Here is a 14,403-nt window from a genome sequence, read left to right on the forward strand (position 1 = left end):
TCCACAATGGGAAAGCGGAGGACGAAAAATTTGCGCGATCGACATATTTAAATTATCTGCCTAGCCACAAAAGATAAGATTCTCCCAACGAAATTATGAGAAGGATGTACATCGACTCTTTCATTTCTAAGTACCTCATTGTCCAGTATCAGTCACAGAATTTAGAAAGGAGACAGTATTCATCTTTCTGTAAAAGATCTTTACTAAGAGTTACGTGATTACTCACTGTAGGAACGGTTATCTGAACCGAAGTAAGATCACAGTCGTTAAATACAAGAACTATAAAGTGCTGTTCCGCGAGACAAGCGCTCAAACTACGAGAGAAATTTTCCTTTGACATCCATTCCACTGGTGCAATGCATTTTGTAAGATATCCGTATTTATAAGCAAGAGGAAAACAATCGAGATATGTAATCAGTTTTTGCAAGACAAAGAGATAGAATTTTTTTTTAATAAAGGTTTTGCAATAATACTCGTAGGCCGTCTTTATGACTTCACGTCATTTTAGCGGCTTGCGTCAAGCTGTAAGCATCACAATATTATTACCATTACCGCAGCTATGGTTATTCTGGTGAAATTATAAGTCCGGTTTCTGTATAGACTGATAAAAACTATCAGCGAGAGAGTCTCCCCCTGAATCAAGTTGTGGAGAAGTTACATTCATCCACGAGGCAATGGTCCATTGTTGACCGGGACACTCCTGGAACTACGGAAAAATGTATGCAACCCACTTGAAATAAAAAACAGCTAATCACTATCTTACTGATCTTTTGGGGAAAAATAGAGCATTTGATCAAATAATTTCACATTTTTGGCGTATGTCAAAAGGCATCTTTAAATTACTGTTTAATTTAACTTTAACATTAAGCGCATTCATATCAAGATACTGTCGACAGTGAAGTAGCATATGAATACGGCTGCTCTTTGCTGCGGGACGAAATCACTGCTTATTGAATCGCGTTAACTGATATCACTGAGATCGAAAAATGCTGATTACTAGCTAGGAATGTACACGTCATATGGCTAAGACACGCTACAGTTGCGATTCTACGATAAGCTGATCGTTGCTAAAACTATTCGGCACACTTTGGAAAGTCCACATTTTGTAGAAGTTTTCAAATAGTCACACTACTTCCTGAAGATGTTGCTTCAGTTTCGAGCACGAAGCGTCCACACATAAGGTCTTTAATTGTAACACGCCTAAATAAGATTGGTTGGTTGGTTGATCTTTTTGTTTTTTTTTTTTTTTTTTTTGGGGGGGGGGGGGGGGGAGGATGACCAAACAGCGAGGTCATCAGTCCCGTTGGATGATGGGAGTATGGGGAAGGAAATCGGCTGTGCCCTTTCAAAGGAACCATCCCGGCGCTTCAGTAAGAAATCAATCGTTCTCTACTACGCCAGGCATTTCGAAGGACCTATTTGTACTACTAAAGCATTCACAAGTGTTCATTCTGTTGGTCAAAATCAAAGAAAGTAATAGCACTACAACTTTAGGGAGCGTGAACAAGCAATACGTCATTAGAGAAGACGTTACGTAATACCTTACTAACACAATTTATGGCTTAAACCATGTGAAATAATCATTCCTCGGAAACTAAGTAACAAACTAGGAACTTCTTAGCAGCCTATAGCTAACTGCCGCACCAGTAGTCAAATCCAGTGCCTTCCCTTTCACGAACAATTCTCTTAGCGACTGTGCTATCAGGCATCACCCACAGCCACATCCACATTTTCCATTCTGTCAGTACCTCTATCCGACTTTCCAAACTCCTCAGAAACTCTCCTAATACTTCACTGGGGTAGCACTGTCGGAGGAAGAGGTATCGCAGAGGTTTGGCAAGCATGCTTGTTTTGAGACTAAATCTTTCATTCTGGAGTGCAGTGTGTTTTGAAATTTCCTAGCATATTAAAATTGGGAAACAGGAATCTTCCTTTCGGTTCAAATGGCTCTGAGCACTATGGGACTTAACATCTTAAGTCATCAGTCCACTAGAACTTAGAACTACTTAAACCTAACTAACCTAAGGACATCACACACATCCATGCCCGAAGCAGGATTCGAACCTGCGACCGTAGCGGTCGCGCGGTTCCAGACTGAAGCGCCTAGAACCGATCGGCCACTCCGGCCGGCCTTCCTTCCGGAACAATGGTCTTACGGTATGAGCTATCCAGGTACGACTGAGGGATGCTGCTAGTATTAAACCAGTAAGGGTGGGTCGTGGAGTCGTGCCCAGCGTGAAGTTTCTAAGCATACTATAACGCAACGTTCACCTCTGTCCATTCCTTATCTAACGTACGTGAAATATGGCAAGGACACATTACAGTTCAGATTGCAAGATAAGCTGATTGCTGATTCGTGTGACGTGTGCCAAGGTTGCGCCCAGCTCACGATAAGGTGCCTTACAGGTGAAAATGACTCAGCACATCGTTACGCTGTTAAGGAGTTACATTTTCATTATTATTAGTAGCAGTGAATTTGTCATTATCATTATTATTGTGTTCTAGCAGAGATTTTACATGCCGTACTGTTTCACCTTACACAATTCGCTTACGTTGACTAGCTTTTCATGGCTTTACTTACTGCATAAGCTAATCATGTCTTTACGAATGTAGACCCTATATAGAGCCGAGGTACAGTACTGCCATCATCCCCGCTTTTAATGTGCCGCAATAGTGTATCTACGATTTTTATAATAACAACAATAAAATATATCGGGCGATCAAAGAGTTTCCATTCGAAGGACGTACCGTCCAGAGTAGGTATTGTGTCGTCTGCATAAATGGCAATTTCGACTCGTGGAATTGCAGGCAGGTCTGAGGTATAGATGGTGTATAACACAGGTCCAAGGACGGATCCCTATGGTACGCCGGCCTTGATTTGTTTTGCAGCAGAGGTCGCATCTTCAACTCTGACAGCGAAGGTACGATCTTCTAGGTAGGAGGCAATGAGCTTCACGTACTTGATTGGGAAGCCGAATCGGCGAAGCTTCCAGATGAGTGCCAGACACTGTCAAAAGCTTTAGTAACAAAAAAAATGGTTCAAATGGCTCTGAGCACTATGGGACTCAACTGCTGTGGTCATTAGTCCCCTAGAACTTAGAAGAGTCTGTCATAAATTGCACGGTACCAACTGGTTCTTTCATCACAACGCTTTCGTACTCGTATATCGGTGATTAAATTTTACTCTCTACTTAGTCACTGATGGCTTCAAAACTCTTAATGACCCTCCGTACGAAACTGATTTCACTCTGTGTGATTTTCACTAGTTCCCACTAGGGAAAACCAGTCTGAAAGTACATTAAGTATGCCAGCGTCCATGAGGCAATGAATGATCCTCACTTGATGAATGGTTTCGTGGGATAAAAGATGCACCGTGCTAAAATTCTTTTGAAAAAGTGGAACAAATTGGATTGTAATGCAAAACTTTCATAAAGCCATTTGTCCGCCATTTAATGCACAGAAGTGTACGAAAAAAATTCCTGCATCTACAGTTTTGCGAAAGCGATTGATTATGTGACAGTATTTTTCCGAGTCATGCTTGAATGGTAATGAAGAAATGTTAAACTAGACAATGACTACATTAAAGTTAATACCAAAACCTCTCTAGATTTGATACCACACTTAGCACTCCGTCTTCAGGCCACGAGTGGCCTACCGGGACCATCCGACCGCCGTGTCATCCTCAGTGGAGGATGCGGATAGGAGGGACGTGGGGTCAGCACACCGCCCTCTCGGTCGTTATGATGGTGTTCTTGACCGAAGCCGCTACTATTCGGTCGAGTAGCTCCTCAATTGGCATCGCGAGGCTGAGTGCACCCCGAAAAAGGGCAACAGCGCATGGCGGCCTGGATGGTCACCCATCCAAGTGCCGACCACGCCCGACAGCGCTTAACTTCGGTGATCTCACGGGAACCGGTGTATCCACTGCGGCAAGGCCGTTTCCTTGATACCACACTTAGACAATAAGAAATGATGCTACTGTAAAAAGATGCATACCACACTGGCACCAAAACTAGTTGACAGAGAGAAGACCAAAATACTGAATTTGGTCTTCCGAAATTGTTTCACCGCTGAAGACCATAACGGTTCCTCCTTACCATCATTACACGAATGCTGAAATGACAGTTATTGCGATAAGCGATCGCCGAATAGAAAATCGACTAAAATGCTCAACAGCAGAAGGGTAACTGGGTCGTTTGACATATCTGTTAAGTTCCATAAAGATCATGCGAAAGAACTTGTTCCCCTTCTAGCAGAAGTTTATCGTCGGCCACTGGAGAAAAGGACATCTGGTGATTGGAAAAAGTCGTAGGCCATACTCGTTTGAGATGTTCAAAACACAGCTCACACTGTTCGTGAAATCCAGAGTGTAGTAGACAGAGACGCTCCCACGTTGACACCGTTTTCCTTGATTTCCGGAGGGCCCTCGATACCGTCCCACACTGAACAAAATACGAGCTTACCGAGTATCGGAGGACATCCTTGTAGGCAGAACTGAAAACATCGGTCTTAACGGATTGGGCTTTGAGCACTATGGGACTTAACATCTGAGGTCATCAGTCCCCTAGAACTTAGAACTACTTAAACCTAATGAACATAAGGACATCACACACATCCATGCCCGAGGCAGGATTCGAACCTGCGACCGTAGCAGTCTCGCCGTTCCGGACTGAAGCGCCTAGAACCGCTCGGCCACCGCGGCCGGCGGTCTTAACGAAGTAACGTGGACAAATGTAAAGGCAATTTCCAGAGTAACCCCAAAAGAATTTTATGCGGCCACTACTATTTACAGTTTATGTTAATGATTTAGTGGATAACGTTGGAGGTTCCGTGAGGCTATTCCCCGTCGATGCTGTTGTATATAGGAAGGATGAGAAGCAGGAAGACTGAAGCAAAATGCAGAAAGGCACGCAGAGGATCGATGATTGGCGCAGGAACTGTCAGTCGACCCTGAACCTAGATAAATGTAACGTACTGCGCACAAAGAAACGAAGAGATCCACTATTGTTGGATTTCGCTCTTACCGACAAGTCACTAGAAACAGTAATTTCCCGTCAAATACCTAGAAATAACTATCTACTGTGACCTAAAGTACAATGATCACTTAAACTAGGCAAATTAGGTTCCAGATTAAGATTCATTGGGAGAATCGTAAGGAAATGTAATTCATCCAAGAAAAAAGTGTCTTACAAACCACTCGTTCCACCGATTCTCGAGTACTGTTCATCAGTCTGGGCCCCTTACCAAGCTGGTTTAATTGAGAAAATAGAAAAAATTCAACGAATAGCGGCGCGTTTCTTCGCGGTATCGTTTACTCGGCGGGAGAGTGTTGCGGAGATACTCAGCAAACTCCAGTGGCAGACACTGCCAGAAAGGCGTTGTGCTTCACAGAGAGGTTTACTGTTGAAGTTTCCAGAGCTTAAGGTCGAAGAGTCGGGCAGCATTTTACTTACTACAGAAAAGCGATACGAACAGTCATTTTAAGCGCACACCATTCGCGAATGGAACAGGAAAGAAGGGAACACATAGCAATACCAAAAATGCCGCCACACACCATAATGTGGTTTGCGGTGTGTAGATGTGGATGGAGTTATAATGATATTTTATGTATGTACACAGAATAGATGGCAGTGGCGACCTAGAATCGAGAAAATTTAGGGATAATAATAGTATGCTGTTCGGCAGTTGTTCAGAGGGTTTCTGCAACTTAGAGCCGATACTGAAACGACCCACTATTTTTTTCTCCAAATGCTTTTTATGCAATCACAAACAGGAAAAACAGCTTTCATGCTTTCCTTGGCTTTACACTCGTTCACAGTATTTCTTAATCTACATCTACATGATTACTCTGCAATTCACATTTAAGTGCTTGGCAGAGGGTTCATCGAACCACAATCATACTATCTCTCTACCATTCCACTACCGAACAGCGCGAGAGAAAAACGAACACCTAAACCTTTCTGTTCGAGCTCTGATTTCTCTTATTTTATTTTGATGATCATTCCTACCTATGTAGGTAGGGCTCAACAAAATATTTTCGCGTTCGGAAGAGAAAGTTAGTGACTGAAATTTCGTAAATAGATCTCGCCGCGACGAAAAGCGTCTTTGCTTTAATGACTTCCATCCCAACCCGCGTATCATATCTGCCACACTCTCTCCCCTGTTACGTGATAGTACAAAACGAGCTGCCCTTTTTTGCACCCTTTCGATGTCCTCCGTCAATCCCACCTGGTAAGGATCCCACACAGCGCAGCAATATTCTAACACAGGACGAACGAGTGTAGTGTAAGCTGTCTCTTTAGTGGACTTGTTGCATCTTCTAAGTGTCCTGCCAATGAAACGCAACCTTTGGCTCGCCTTCCCCACAATATTATCTATGCGGTCTTTCCAACTGAAGTTCTTCGTAATTTTAACACCCAGGTACTTAGTTGAATTGACAACCTTGAGAATTGTACTATTTATCGAGTAATCGAATTCCAACGGATTTCTTTTGGAACTCATGTGGATCACCTCACACTTTTCGTTATTTAGCGTCAACACCACACATACACACCACACCACACCACACTGCCACACCATATAGCAATCTTTTCTAAATCGCTTTGCAACTGATACTGGTCTTCGGATGACCTTACTAGACGGTAAATTACAGAATCATCTGCGAACAACCTAAGAGAACTGCTCAGATTGTCACCCAGGTCATTTATATGGATCAAAAACACCAGAGGTCCCAGGACGGTTCCCTGGGGAACACCTGATATCACTTCAGGTTTACTCGATGATATACCGTCTATTACTACGAACTGCGACCTTCCTGACAGGAAATCACGAATCCAGTCGCAAAACTGAGACGATACCCCGTAGGCCCGCAGCTTGATTAGAAGTCGCTTGTGAGGAACGGTGTCAAAAGCTTTCCGGAAATCTAGACATACGGAATCAACTTGAGATCCCCTGTCGATAGCGGCCATTACTTCGTGCGAATAAAGAGCTTAGAGATAAATTCGTGAAATTAGACAGTATACAATAAACACAAATGTCGAAATCATAACTTTTATGCTCATTCCAGCACACATTGTGCATGTTTATTTATCGACAAATGTCGTACAGTTGGATTAATCAGATGATTCTGAATATACGTCTCTCTTCATCTGAGTATTATTTTGAACATAGTTTCCAATTACTGGGTCTTGGAAATGCAAGCCACAGCAGAGTTAGAAATTATTTAGGTTCTCTGCGGTGACGGAAAGTTGTCATGTGCGAGCGTATGACTTGGCAGCGACTGCTACAGCGCGGATGCCATGGGCTGAATGCCGATCAGGTGACCTCTCGCCGCATCCGCTGCCGGCATTCTAATGGGCTTAGCGTTACTGCATCCTCCCAGACATTTCCTCTGACCATACGACTGCGAGAGGAGCTCATCTGCACTACTCTGGGTATAACGCGCGCAACACTCACATGTCGCCAAACCGCGTTTCATCTTTGACCGACGAAACTTGTCGACTTCACTAAAGAATGAAATAATTCACGTTAAAAGCGACGGGTGTATCGGTTTTTGATTTTGTAAACACTCGACTCTACATGTACTGACTCAATAGAGATAAATGCTCTTCACCCTTCTGGCTTCATTTTTTACCGTTCAAATGGCAGAACTGAAATACTTGAAACTGAGAACTGAATTAATTTATATTTATCTTTGACATACAGTTGATCATATGTAACGTCAACTTTTGTTTTTATTTTTATTTTTTTAAAGCAGTAGCATCTAAGTTTCTTTTGAAACGCAACGATATGTATTTGAACACTATCTGTTAGGGATGGAAGGAAAAGAGGAAAAGTACACTTGTTCATGTCTGTACTGAAGCGTTTTTTTTTCCTTTTGTTTCTTCTACGTTCCGCTCTCCGCTACAGACCCTCACTAATAAAGGTAGGGACGTATCTACTACCTTTTTGTGGCGGTCTCTGTAAATATGGCTGTTCTTGATATATGTTGAGTTTTGTGTGACTGGTACTACGTAGCACACACAGCTTGAACTATAGGACATCAAACCATTTTTTTTTTTTAAATAGTTGAACAGCCCGGGTTAAAAAGTGGGTGCAGTCGTTTGGCTGAGCCCGGGTTAAAAAGTGGGTGCAGTCCTTTGGCTGTTGCCTGTTACTGTTCTCTAAAACTTAAACATTTATATTATTTTGGTGTTTAGCAGTAAAGTCTGTCGAACAGGTCACCACAATTTTTTTTTATGCTGGTACACACTGTCAAATCTGTATGCTGTTCATTAATGAAAAAGCAGTCTTTGTGTAGGAAGCATGCATACTCCTACATAGTAACTGAAACAGAAAACTTAAAGCACAACAAAGTTGACCAAGAACAACAAAGGCAAAAGTGTTTGAAAAAAATTTAATTTTCCAGTACGATCTGGAACTGACTTGTATTAAATTAGGGAAATATCCGGATACGTTAACCATGAAGAATGAAATACTTTTCGAAATACGTCTTTCGAGACTATGTGAATCGGTTTCAATGTTTCGGCCAATTCTTTGACAACTCATTTTGCAGTCGCGTGTTAATAATGTAGTTCCACGCACTCATTTTCCTTTAACTGACTTTAGAACCTTTAATTTCCCGGTTTTGATACCATTTACCGTGTTTCTCTGTAATACTTTTATGAATATGACGGCATCGTTCGAGAAAGTTGCGTGATAATGCTGCTACGTCACGTCTGATGCGGACATTACGCTCGCTTGCGCCACACTTGACGTCACCCCCGCTGGTGCTGAGAGCCTCCTTACAGAAGATAGCCGATTGTTCCCCTTTTTATGTTCACACCCCGTGGTAGTGCTGTTTTGAGGCATAGGAAACGTGTAGGACGTTGCTAGTCAACGGCTAGGACGTTGTTAGCTTGCTGCCTTATCAATTCTACTTCGCTTCCAGCTGTTGTGGAGTACCAACATCGTATATGCATCAAGTTGCAGCGTGCGCTAATTATTCCTTAGGTAAAGCAAGTACTCACAATCTTGAAGTCTCCATAGTGTGAGCAACAATAAGCGGAGCTGGAAGAAGGGATACTGAGCACATGACGTCTATGTCACAACTTGTGCTTTGATATGGAAGCAAATATGGTATAACTTCCAGCTGTATTATACAACTGCACAATCAGCATTTGGGAAACGTCCATATTAGTCGATTGCAGCGCTGTTACTAAAGAGACCTAACGGGAAGAAAAGAAGAAAGGAAATTTAGGGCTTAACAGACGACTATGTCACTAGACACGGAGCAGTTGCTCTGATTTCGGAAGCCTGGCTAAGGAAATCGGCTGTGTAATTTTCAGAGATACAACCCCGGTATCTGCGTCAAAAATTTAGGAAAACCACTGAAAAACCAAATCTGATGGCCGGACGGAGCCGTACGTTGTGGCCGAGCGGTTCTAGGCGCTTCAGTCTCGAACAGCGCGACCGCTACGGTTGCAGGTTCAAATCCTGCCTCGGGCATGGATGTGTGTGGTGTCCTTAGGTTAGTTAGGTTTAGGTAGTTCTAACTTCTAGTGGACTGATGACTTCAGATGTTAAGTCCCACAGTGCTCAGAGCCATTTGAACATTTTTCTGGCCGGACGGGGAACTGAACCGCCATCATCCCGAATGCGCGTCCAGTGTCTTACCACTGCGCCAACTCGCTTGGTGGACCCAGTGGAGATCGCACAACTGTGGCCGGGTTTGAGTCCTGAATGATAACAACAAAAGTTTGCGAGACCACAACAAACAACGAGACAGCGTTCTCTAATACATCACCTAGTGAAGGAACAAAGCCAAGTAAAGCGACCTGGATATTAGTAGTGAGCAGTGGACGCAGAGTTGTTGACCTCCGCCACTGAAACTTTGACCAAACGTGCTAATGGAAATGTCAGTTGTTTATACGAAGACTTTGACGGGGCAAGGAGTGGTATTAATTCGTCTGTAAAAACGCAGATGTGTAACAGTTATAGACCTCAACGTAAAAATTAATCTTCTGATAGTCTGTCAGACAAAAGCAATGATAAGGAATCTAACAAAAAACTGCCAAGTAGAAACAGATCAGTAAGAGCCGGCAAGACATACGGCCATATTTGTGTGTGAAAGAAACGGAAATATTCTAAAAATAAGTCAGATGGCTTTAGTTAGAATGCTACTTTGCGAAAGGAATATTCTAACATCAGGTCATTATAGACTGAAGCAGCGTATTGCTTCAACTAAATGCGGCTCGCAGTTGTTTCCTCGTCTCGTAACAATCAGTCCAATTGTAGTTAACATATGTTTGTTAGAAGCTGGAGGAATACGTCTATTGATACATTAGTCTCATGTAATGAGTATACTGTGCAAAGGACGACTGCCTAAGTAGCTCTTACGTTAAGACCTACCAATCGCTCTGCTGTATGTTTGATTCTTGAGGTGTGCTAAATAGATTACCACTAGTTTATGACGTGTAAAAGAATCTATGCAACAAGGATCATGTCAAAATGCTTACAGTATAAGATCTTCTATAATTTTATGCGAATTTTGAAATACCCTGTCACAGTAACAAATTTTGATTTCTGCAAACACACAAGAAAATGTCGATGGCTAGTAGTGACAGCTTATCTAAAGGACACGCGGTCGAACTTCTTCCATGGTTTTACGGACGACTCCCAAAATTCTTCAAGTTATATTGCTGTTTGTACCTTTTAGCATCCTTCGACATCGCCTGTTGAAAAATTCAAATTAACTTCAGAAGCAGCATTATTTTTCTCTGAGACCATATCATACATGCTCTTACTCAGGGATATACAGACAACCTGGAGCTTAATCGTAAATTGATTTGAGAGCATTCGAAAAGTTATCAGTCTCGTAAACTAGAGCGGACGATCTAATAAATACACCATGAAAGCAATAGAGGGGTATTTTCACACGTGAAGAACAGGACATACCTATTATTACGCGATATGCAGAGCCGTCCTGTAGCTGGTTCATTTGTTTAAGTACATCGGTATGGAGATGATGACAGTTATGTTGCCTTTGTCCGTCAGTAGAAGATCACAATATAGAGATACTCGCGTAGGGATCGAAGCGCTGACCTCCCTGCAGCAGAGATGTTCTTGGACGCTAACACCCGTGTCACAGCACGGCAAGTCTCCCGCCGGATCTCCTCGACAGGGTCTGAGCAGTTTCAGGATTCATTTTTCAGAACGGATTGTGTTCTCGAGATGAGCTCGAATTCGAGACCCTTCTCCAAATCTCCTAGGTTGCACATCGTCCGCCTACTAAGCTTGTCTTCCAATTTTATTTCTTGCGGTAAATGGTCTCTCAAGCCTTGAAGCTTTTCAATTTGACGTTCTGTGTCAGACTGTCTGAGAACGATCAAGAAGTGCTATCTACCCACGTCCAAAAAGTCGAGGCGAAATCTTCAGATGAAGCGCTAATAAATCTCTAGATACGAATTCCAATTCCTGCAGAGTGTGGCAAATCCTCTCGCACCAACGCGTGACGAGCTCGATTGTTAACTATGCTGGCGACTGCAGAGTTTATAAAGTGCGTCTGCCTAGTGAAACTCGGAATAACTCGCAGATCTCGGCATGTTAATAAGAACTTAAAGGCACACAGAACTCAGCTCTTCTTATTCTGAAGTTTACCAGTCTTATTCACTTCTTTCACCATCTTCTCCCAGTACAGATACAGGATGTGTTGCTTGATGCTTTTCCGACGGACTAGTTGCAGAAATGTGTCTCGGGAGAGACTGGCATAAGTAGGAGCTCGAGTCATTGCACAGCATTGTGTTCGTCGCACCTGAAGATGTCGGTCAACTGCGCAGATGACATGTTGTTAGGATTTCATAAAGATTTCCGATGTCTCGCCCGAGAACCATTTCTGCAACTAGTCTGTCGGCAGATCCTCAAGCAGCACATACAATGATTACTATGTCAATTCATAAACCACGGCAGAGGGATTGGGAATGTAATGCAAGACACTGACGGACATTCTCGGGACAAATAACAGCATTTTTCAAATTTCTTCTTTTTAAGGTCATATTCTAGCGATGAAGTTTTGTTTTATCTCCGGCATTCTAACTGCCTACCAGCATGTCCACTTAGAACACTAAAGTACTTTCCTACGGAAGTGTGGTAGAGTTCTCCAACAAGCTTGGTCAAATCAGGGCACCAGTGGTTCCGATTCACTATAGGTTTGTTACGCAGCTGCATGTTACAAGTATGCATAGCAGAGGAGAAATAAGATTAATATTTTATATGCTGTGAGATAAACTGGCGTGCTAATTCTGACACCTTCTTGCGCTTGACCGAGGTGGATGGCGCAGTGAACTCGAATTTGAGAGAACGGTGGCTCTAATCCATCCAGATTTTGGTTGTCCGTAAATTACCTAAATTTTTAAGGCGAATGACGGGATAGTTACTTTCAAAGGGCACAGCGAATTTCCTTCTCCATCTTTTTCCAGTCCAAGCTTGAGCTAAGTCTTGAGCTCGTCGTCGACGCAACGTTAAACCCAAATCTTCTTACATTACTTCCCGCACGATGAGCTTCCACTGGCAAGTTGAGAGAGATAAAAGTAGAGCCCACTAGCAACTTGCAGTAGAAAGATTTATATTTTAATCCTTAACATTAATCGTATACTGACAGCAGTAACCCGTACACAATTGCTGGACAATTGTCATAGAGAAAGCAAACGAAGGAACGAACATTGGGGTTTAGCGTCCCGTCGATCGACTTCTTGGCCATTACAGATGAAGTTTTAGCTCGGACTGACAGCGGTACGGGAGAAGACTTGGCTTTGAGAATGTTGAGCAAACCATCCTCGAATTTTTTGGAGTGAATTTAAGAAAACCACATACAATTTTACCAACGGCCTTGCCGCAGTGGTAACCCCGGTTCCCGTCAGATCACCGAAGATAAGCGCTGTCGGGCTGGGCTAGCACTTGGATGGGTGATCATTTGGTCTGTCGAACGCTGTTGGCAAGCGGGATGCACTCAGCCCTTGTGAGGCAAGCTGAGGAGCTACTTGATTGAGAAGTGGCGGCTCCGGTTTCGGAAACTGACATACGGCCGAGAGAGCAGTGTGCAGACCACATGCCCCTCCATATCCGCATCCGGTGACACCTGTGGGCTGAGGATGACATGGCGGCCGGTCGGTAGCACTGTGTCCGCCAGGGCATGCGGACGAAGTTTACATTTTTTTATATACAATTTCAATTCGTATGTCCGGAACGTAGTTTGAACGTAGCTCCTCTCAAATACAAGTTTAATTTCTTAACAGTGCCATCATGTGGCTAGGAATAGCTGGAAAAACTGCTGAACAGTGGGCCACTTAAATAACGCATGTAAAATAGTATAGTGACTTCTTAAGACACTGCCATGGCAGGTAACAGAAATTTTGAACGAATCGCAACAAAATACACAGTTGTATAGCTCATCTGCATCAGTTGTGGAAGGCAACCATGCTAGGTCAGTCCTCGCGGAGAATTGCTCTGCGCTACAGTTAATTAAAAGTTAGTACTACATGTCTATTAAACCCAATGCCCTTTGCAAACACCCTGGTGGAATGTTATTTCACTTTAACTGTTGCTCTAATTATTGTTTTTTCTGTTTTGGTAAAAAGAATGAGGAAAGAAGTAACTGGACTGCGACTAATCGTAGGCAACACTTAAAAATCATAGAGGTAAGATCTTCCAATTTACATTACTGGACAAAGCAACTGCAATAGACAGTAACTGCGACATTAACTGATACCATAAAAACCAAACAATATGTCAAAAGTTCAGACCTAACAACGTAATAAGTAGTTTATGAATCTTCTATAAACGGAAGTTCCATCGTCTCCGTGCGGTGGTATTAAATCGGAGACGTTTGAAGAGTTTATAAGATATGTAAGACTGTTTCGACTGAAGACAACCCGCCTATGACACGCATGGTTACCAGGTAACAGAGATGAAGCGTTTCCTGCTATGTAGCGACGAAAACGTATGCATTTTGAGTGTTTACGCAGTAGAGTAGCTCTGGCGTTTAAAACTTACCTGAAGTTGCTGTTGAGAGAACCTGCGGTGGGTAACCGTTGTGATCCTCTGCAGCCCTGCATCGTGAGCATTGCTCGTCTAGATTAAATCTCGTAAACGTGACCCTGAACCACCGATGCCTGAGGCATCACTGATCACGGTTGGAGAACCAGTTGTGAGCATGCCAGCTGCCAGTCACGTTGTCGATGTCTGGCTCCTATTCGTTTACACTGATGGGTCCCTTACATGTTATTTCATTATTATGTTCGAGAGAATATTTAAGATTGAAATACCAGATTTGATGGTGTGGTGTGTTTGAATGTGAGTGACGGTCTTGGCTACGGGGAGCACAAGCTGCTATTTGTGAGTGTGCTCTTCCTTCAGAACATTTCTCGT

The 14,403-nt window shown here is 43.0% G+C and overlaps 1 protein-coding gene and 1 pseudogene across 1 annotated transcript in view; both read right to left on the reverse strand.

Moving 5' to 3' along the window:
• The window catches only part of LOC126470118 (KN motif and ankyrin repeat domain-containing protein 3), a 400,202-nt gene that overhangs the window by 377,067 nt on the left and 8,732 nt on the right, over positions 1–14,403 (reverse strand). The gene's annotated exons all lie outside the window — the stretch shown is intronic.
• LOC126471958 (5S ribosomal RNA) lies at positions 3,826–3,943 on the reverse strand (annotated as a pseudogene).

This window comes from Schistocerca serialis, chromosome 3, assembly GCF_023864345.2.
Source record: "Schistocerca serialis cubense isolate TAMUIC-IGC-003099 chromosome 3, iqSchSeri2.2, whole genome shotgun sequence".
NCBI classification, from domain to species: domain Eukaryota; kingdom Metazoa; phylum Arthropoda; class Insecta; order Orthoptera; family Acrididae; genus Schistocerca; species Schistocerca serialis.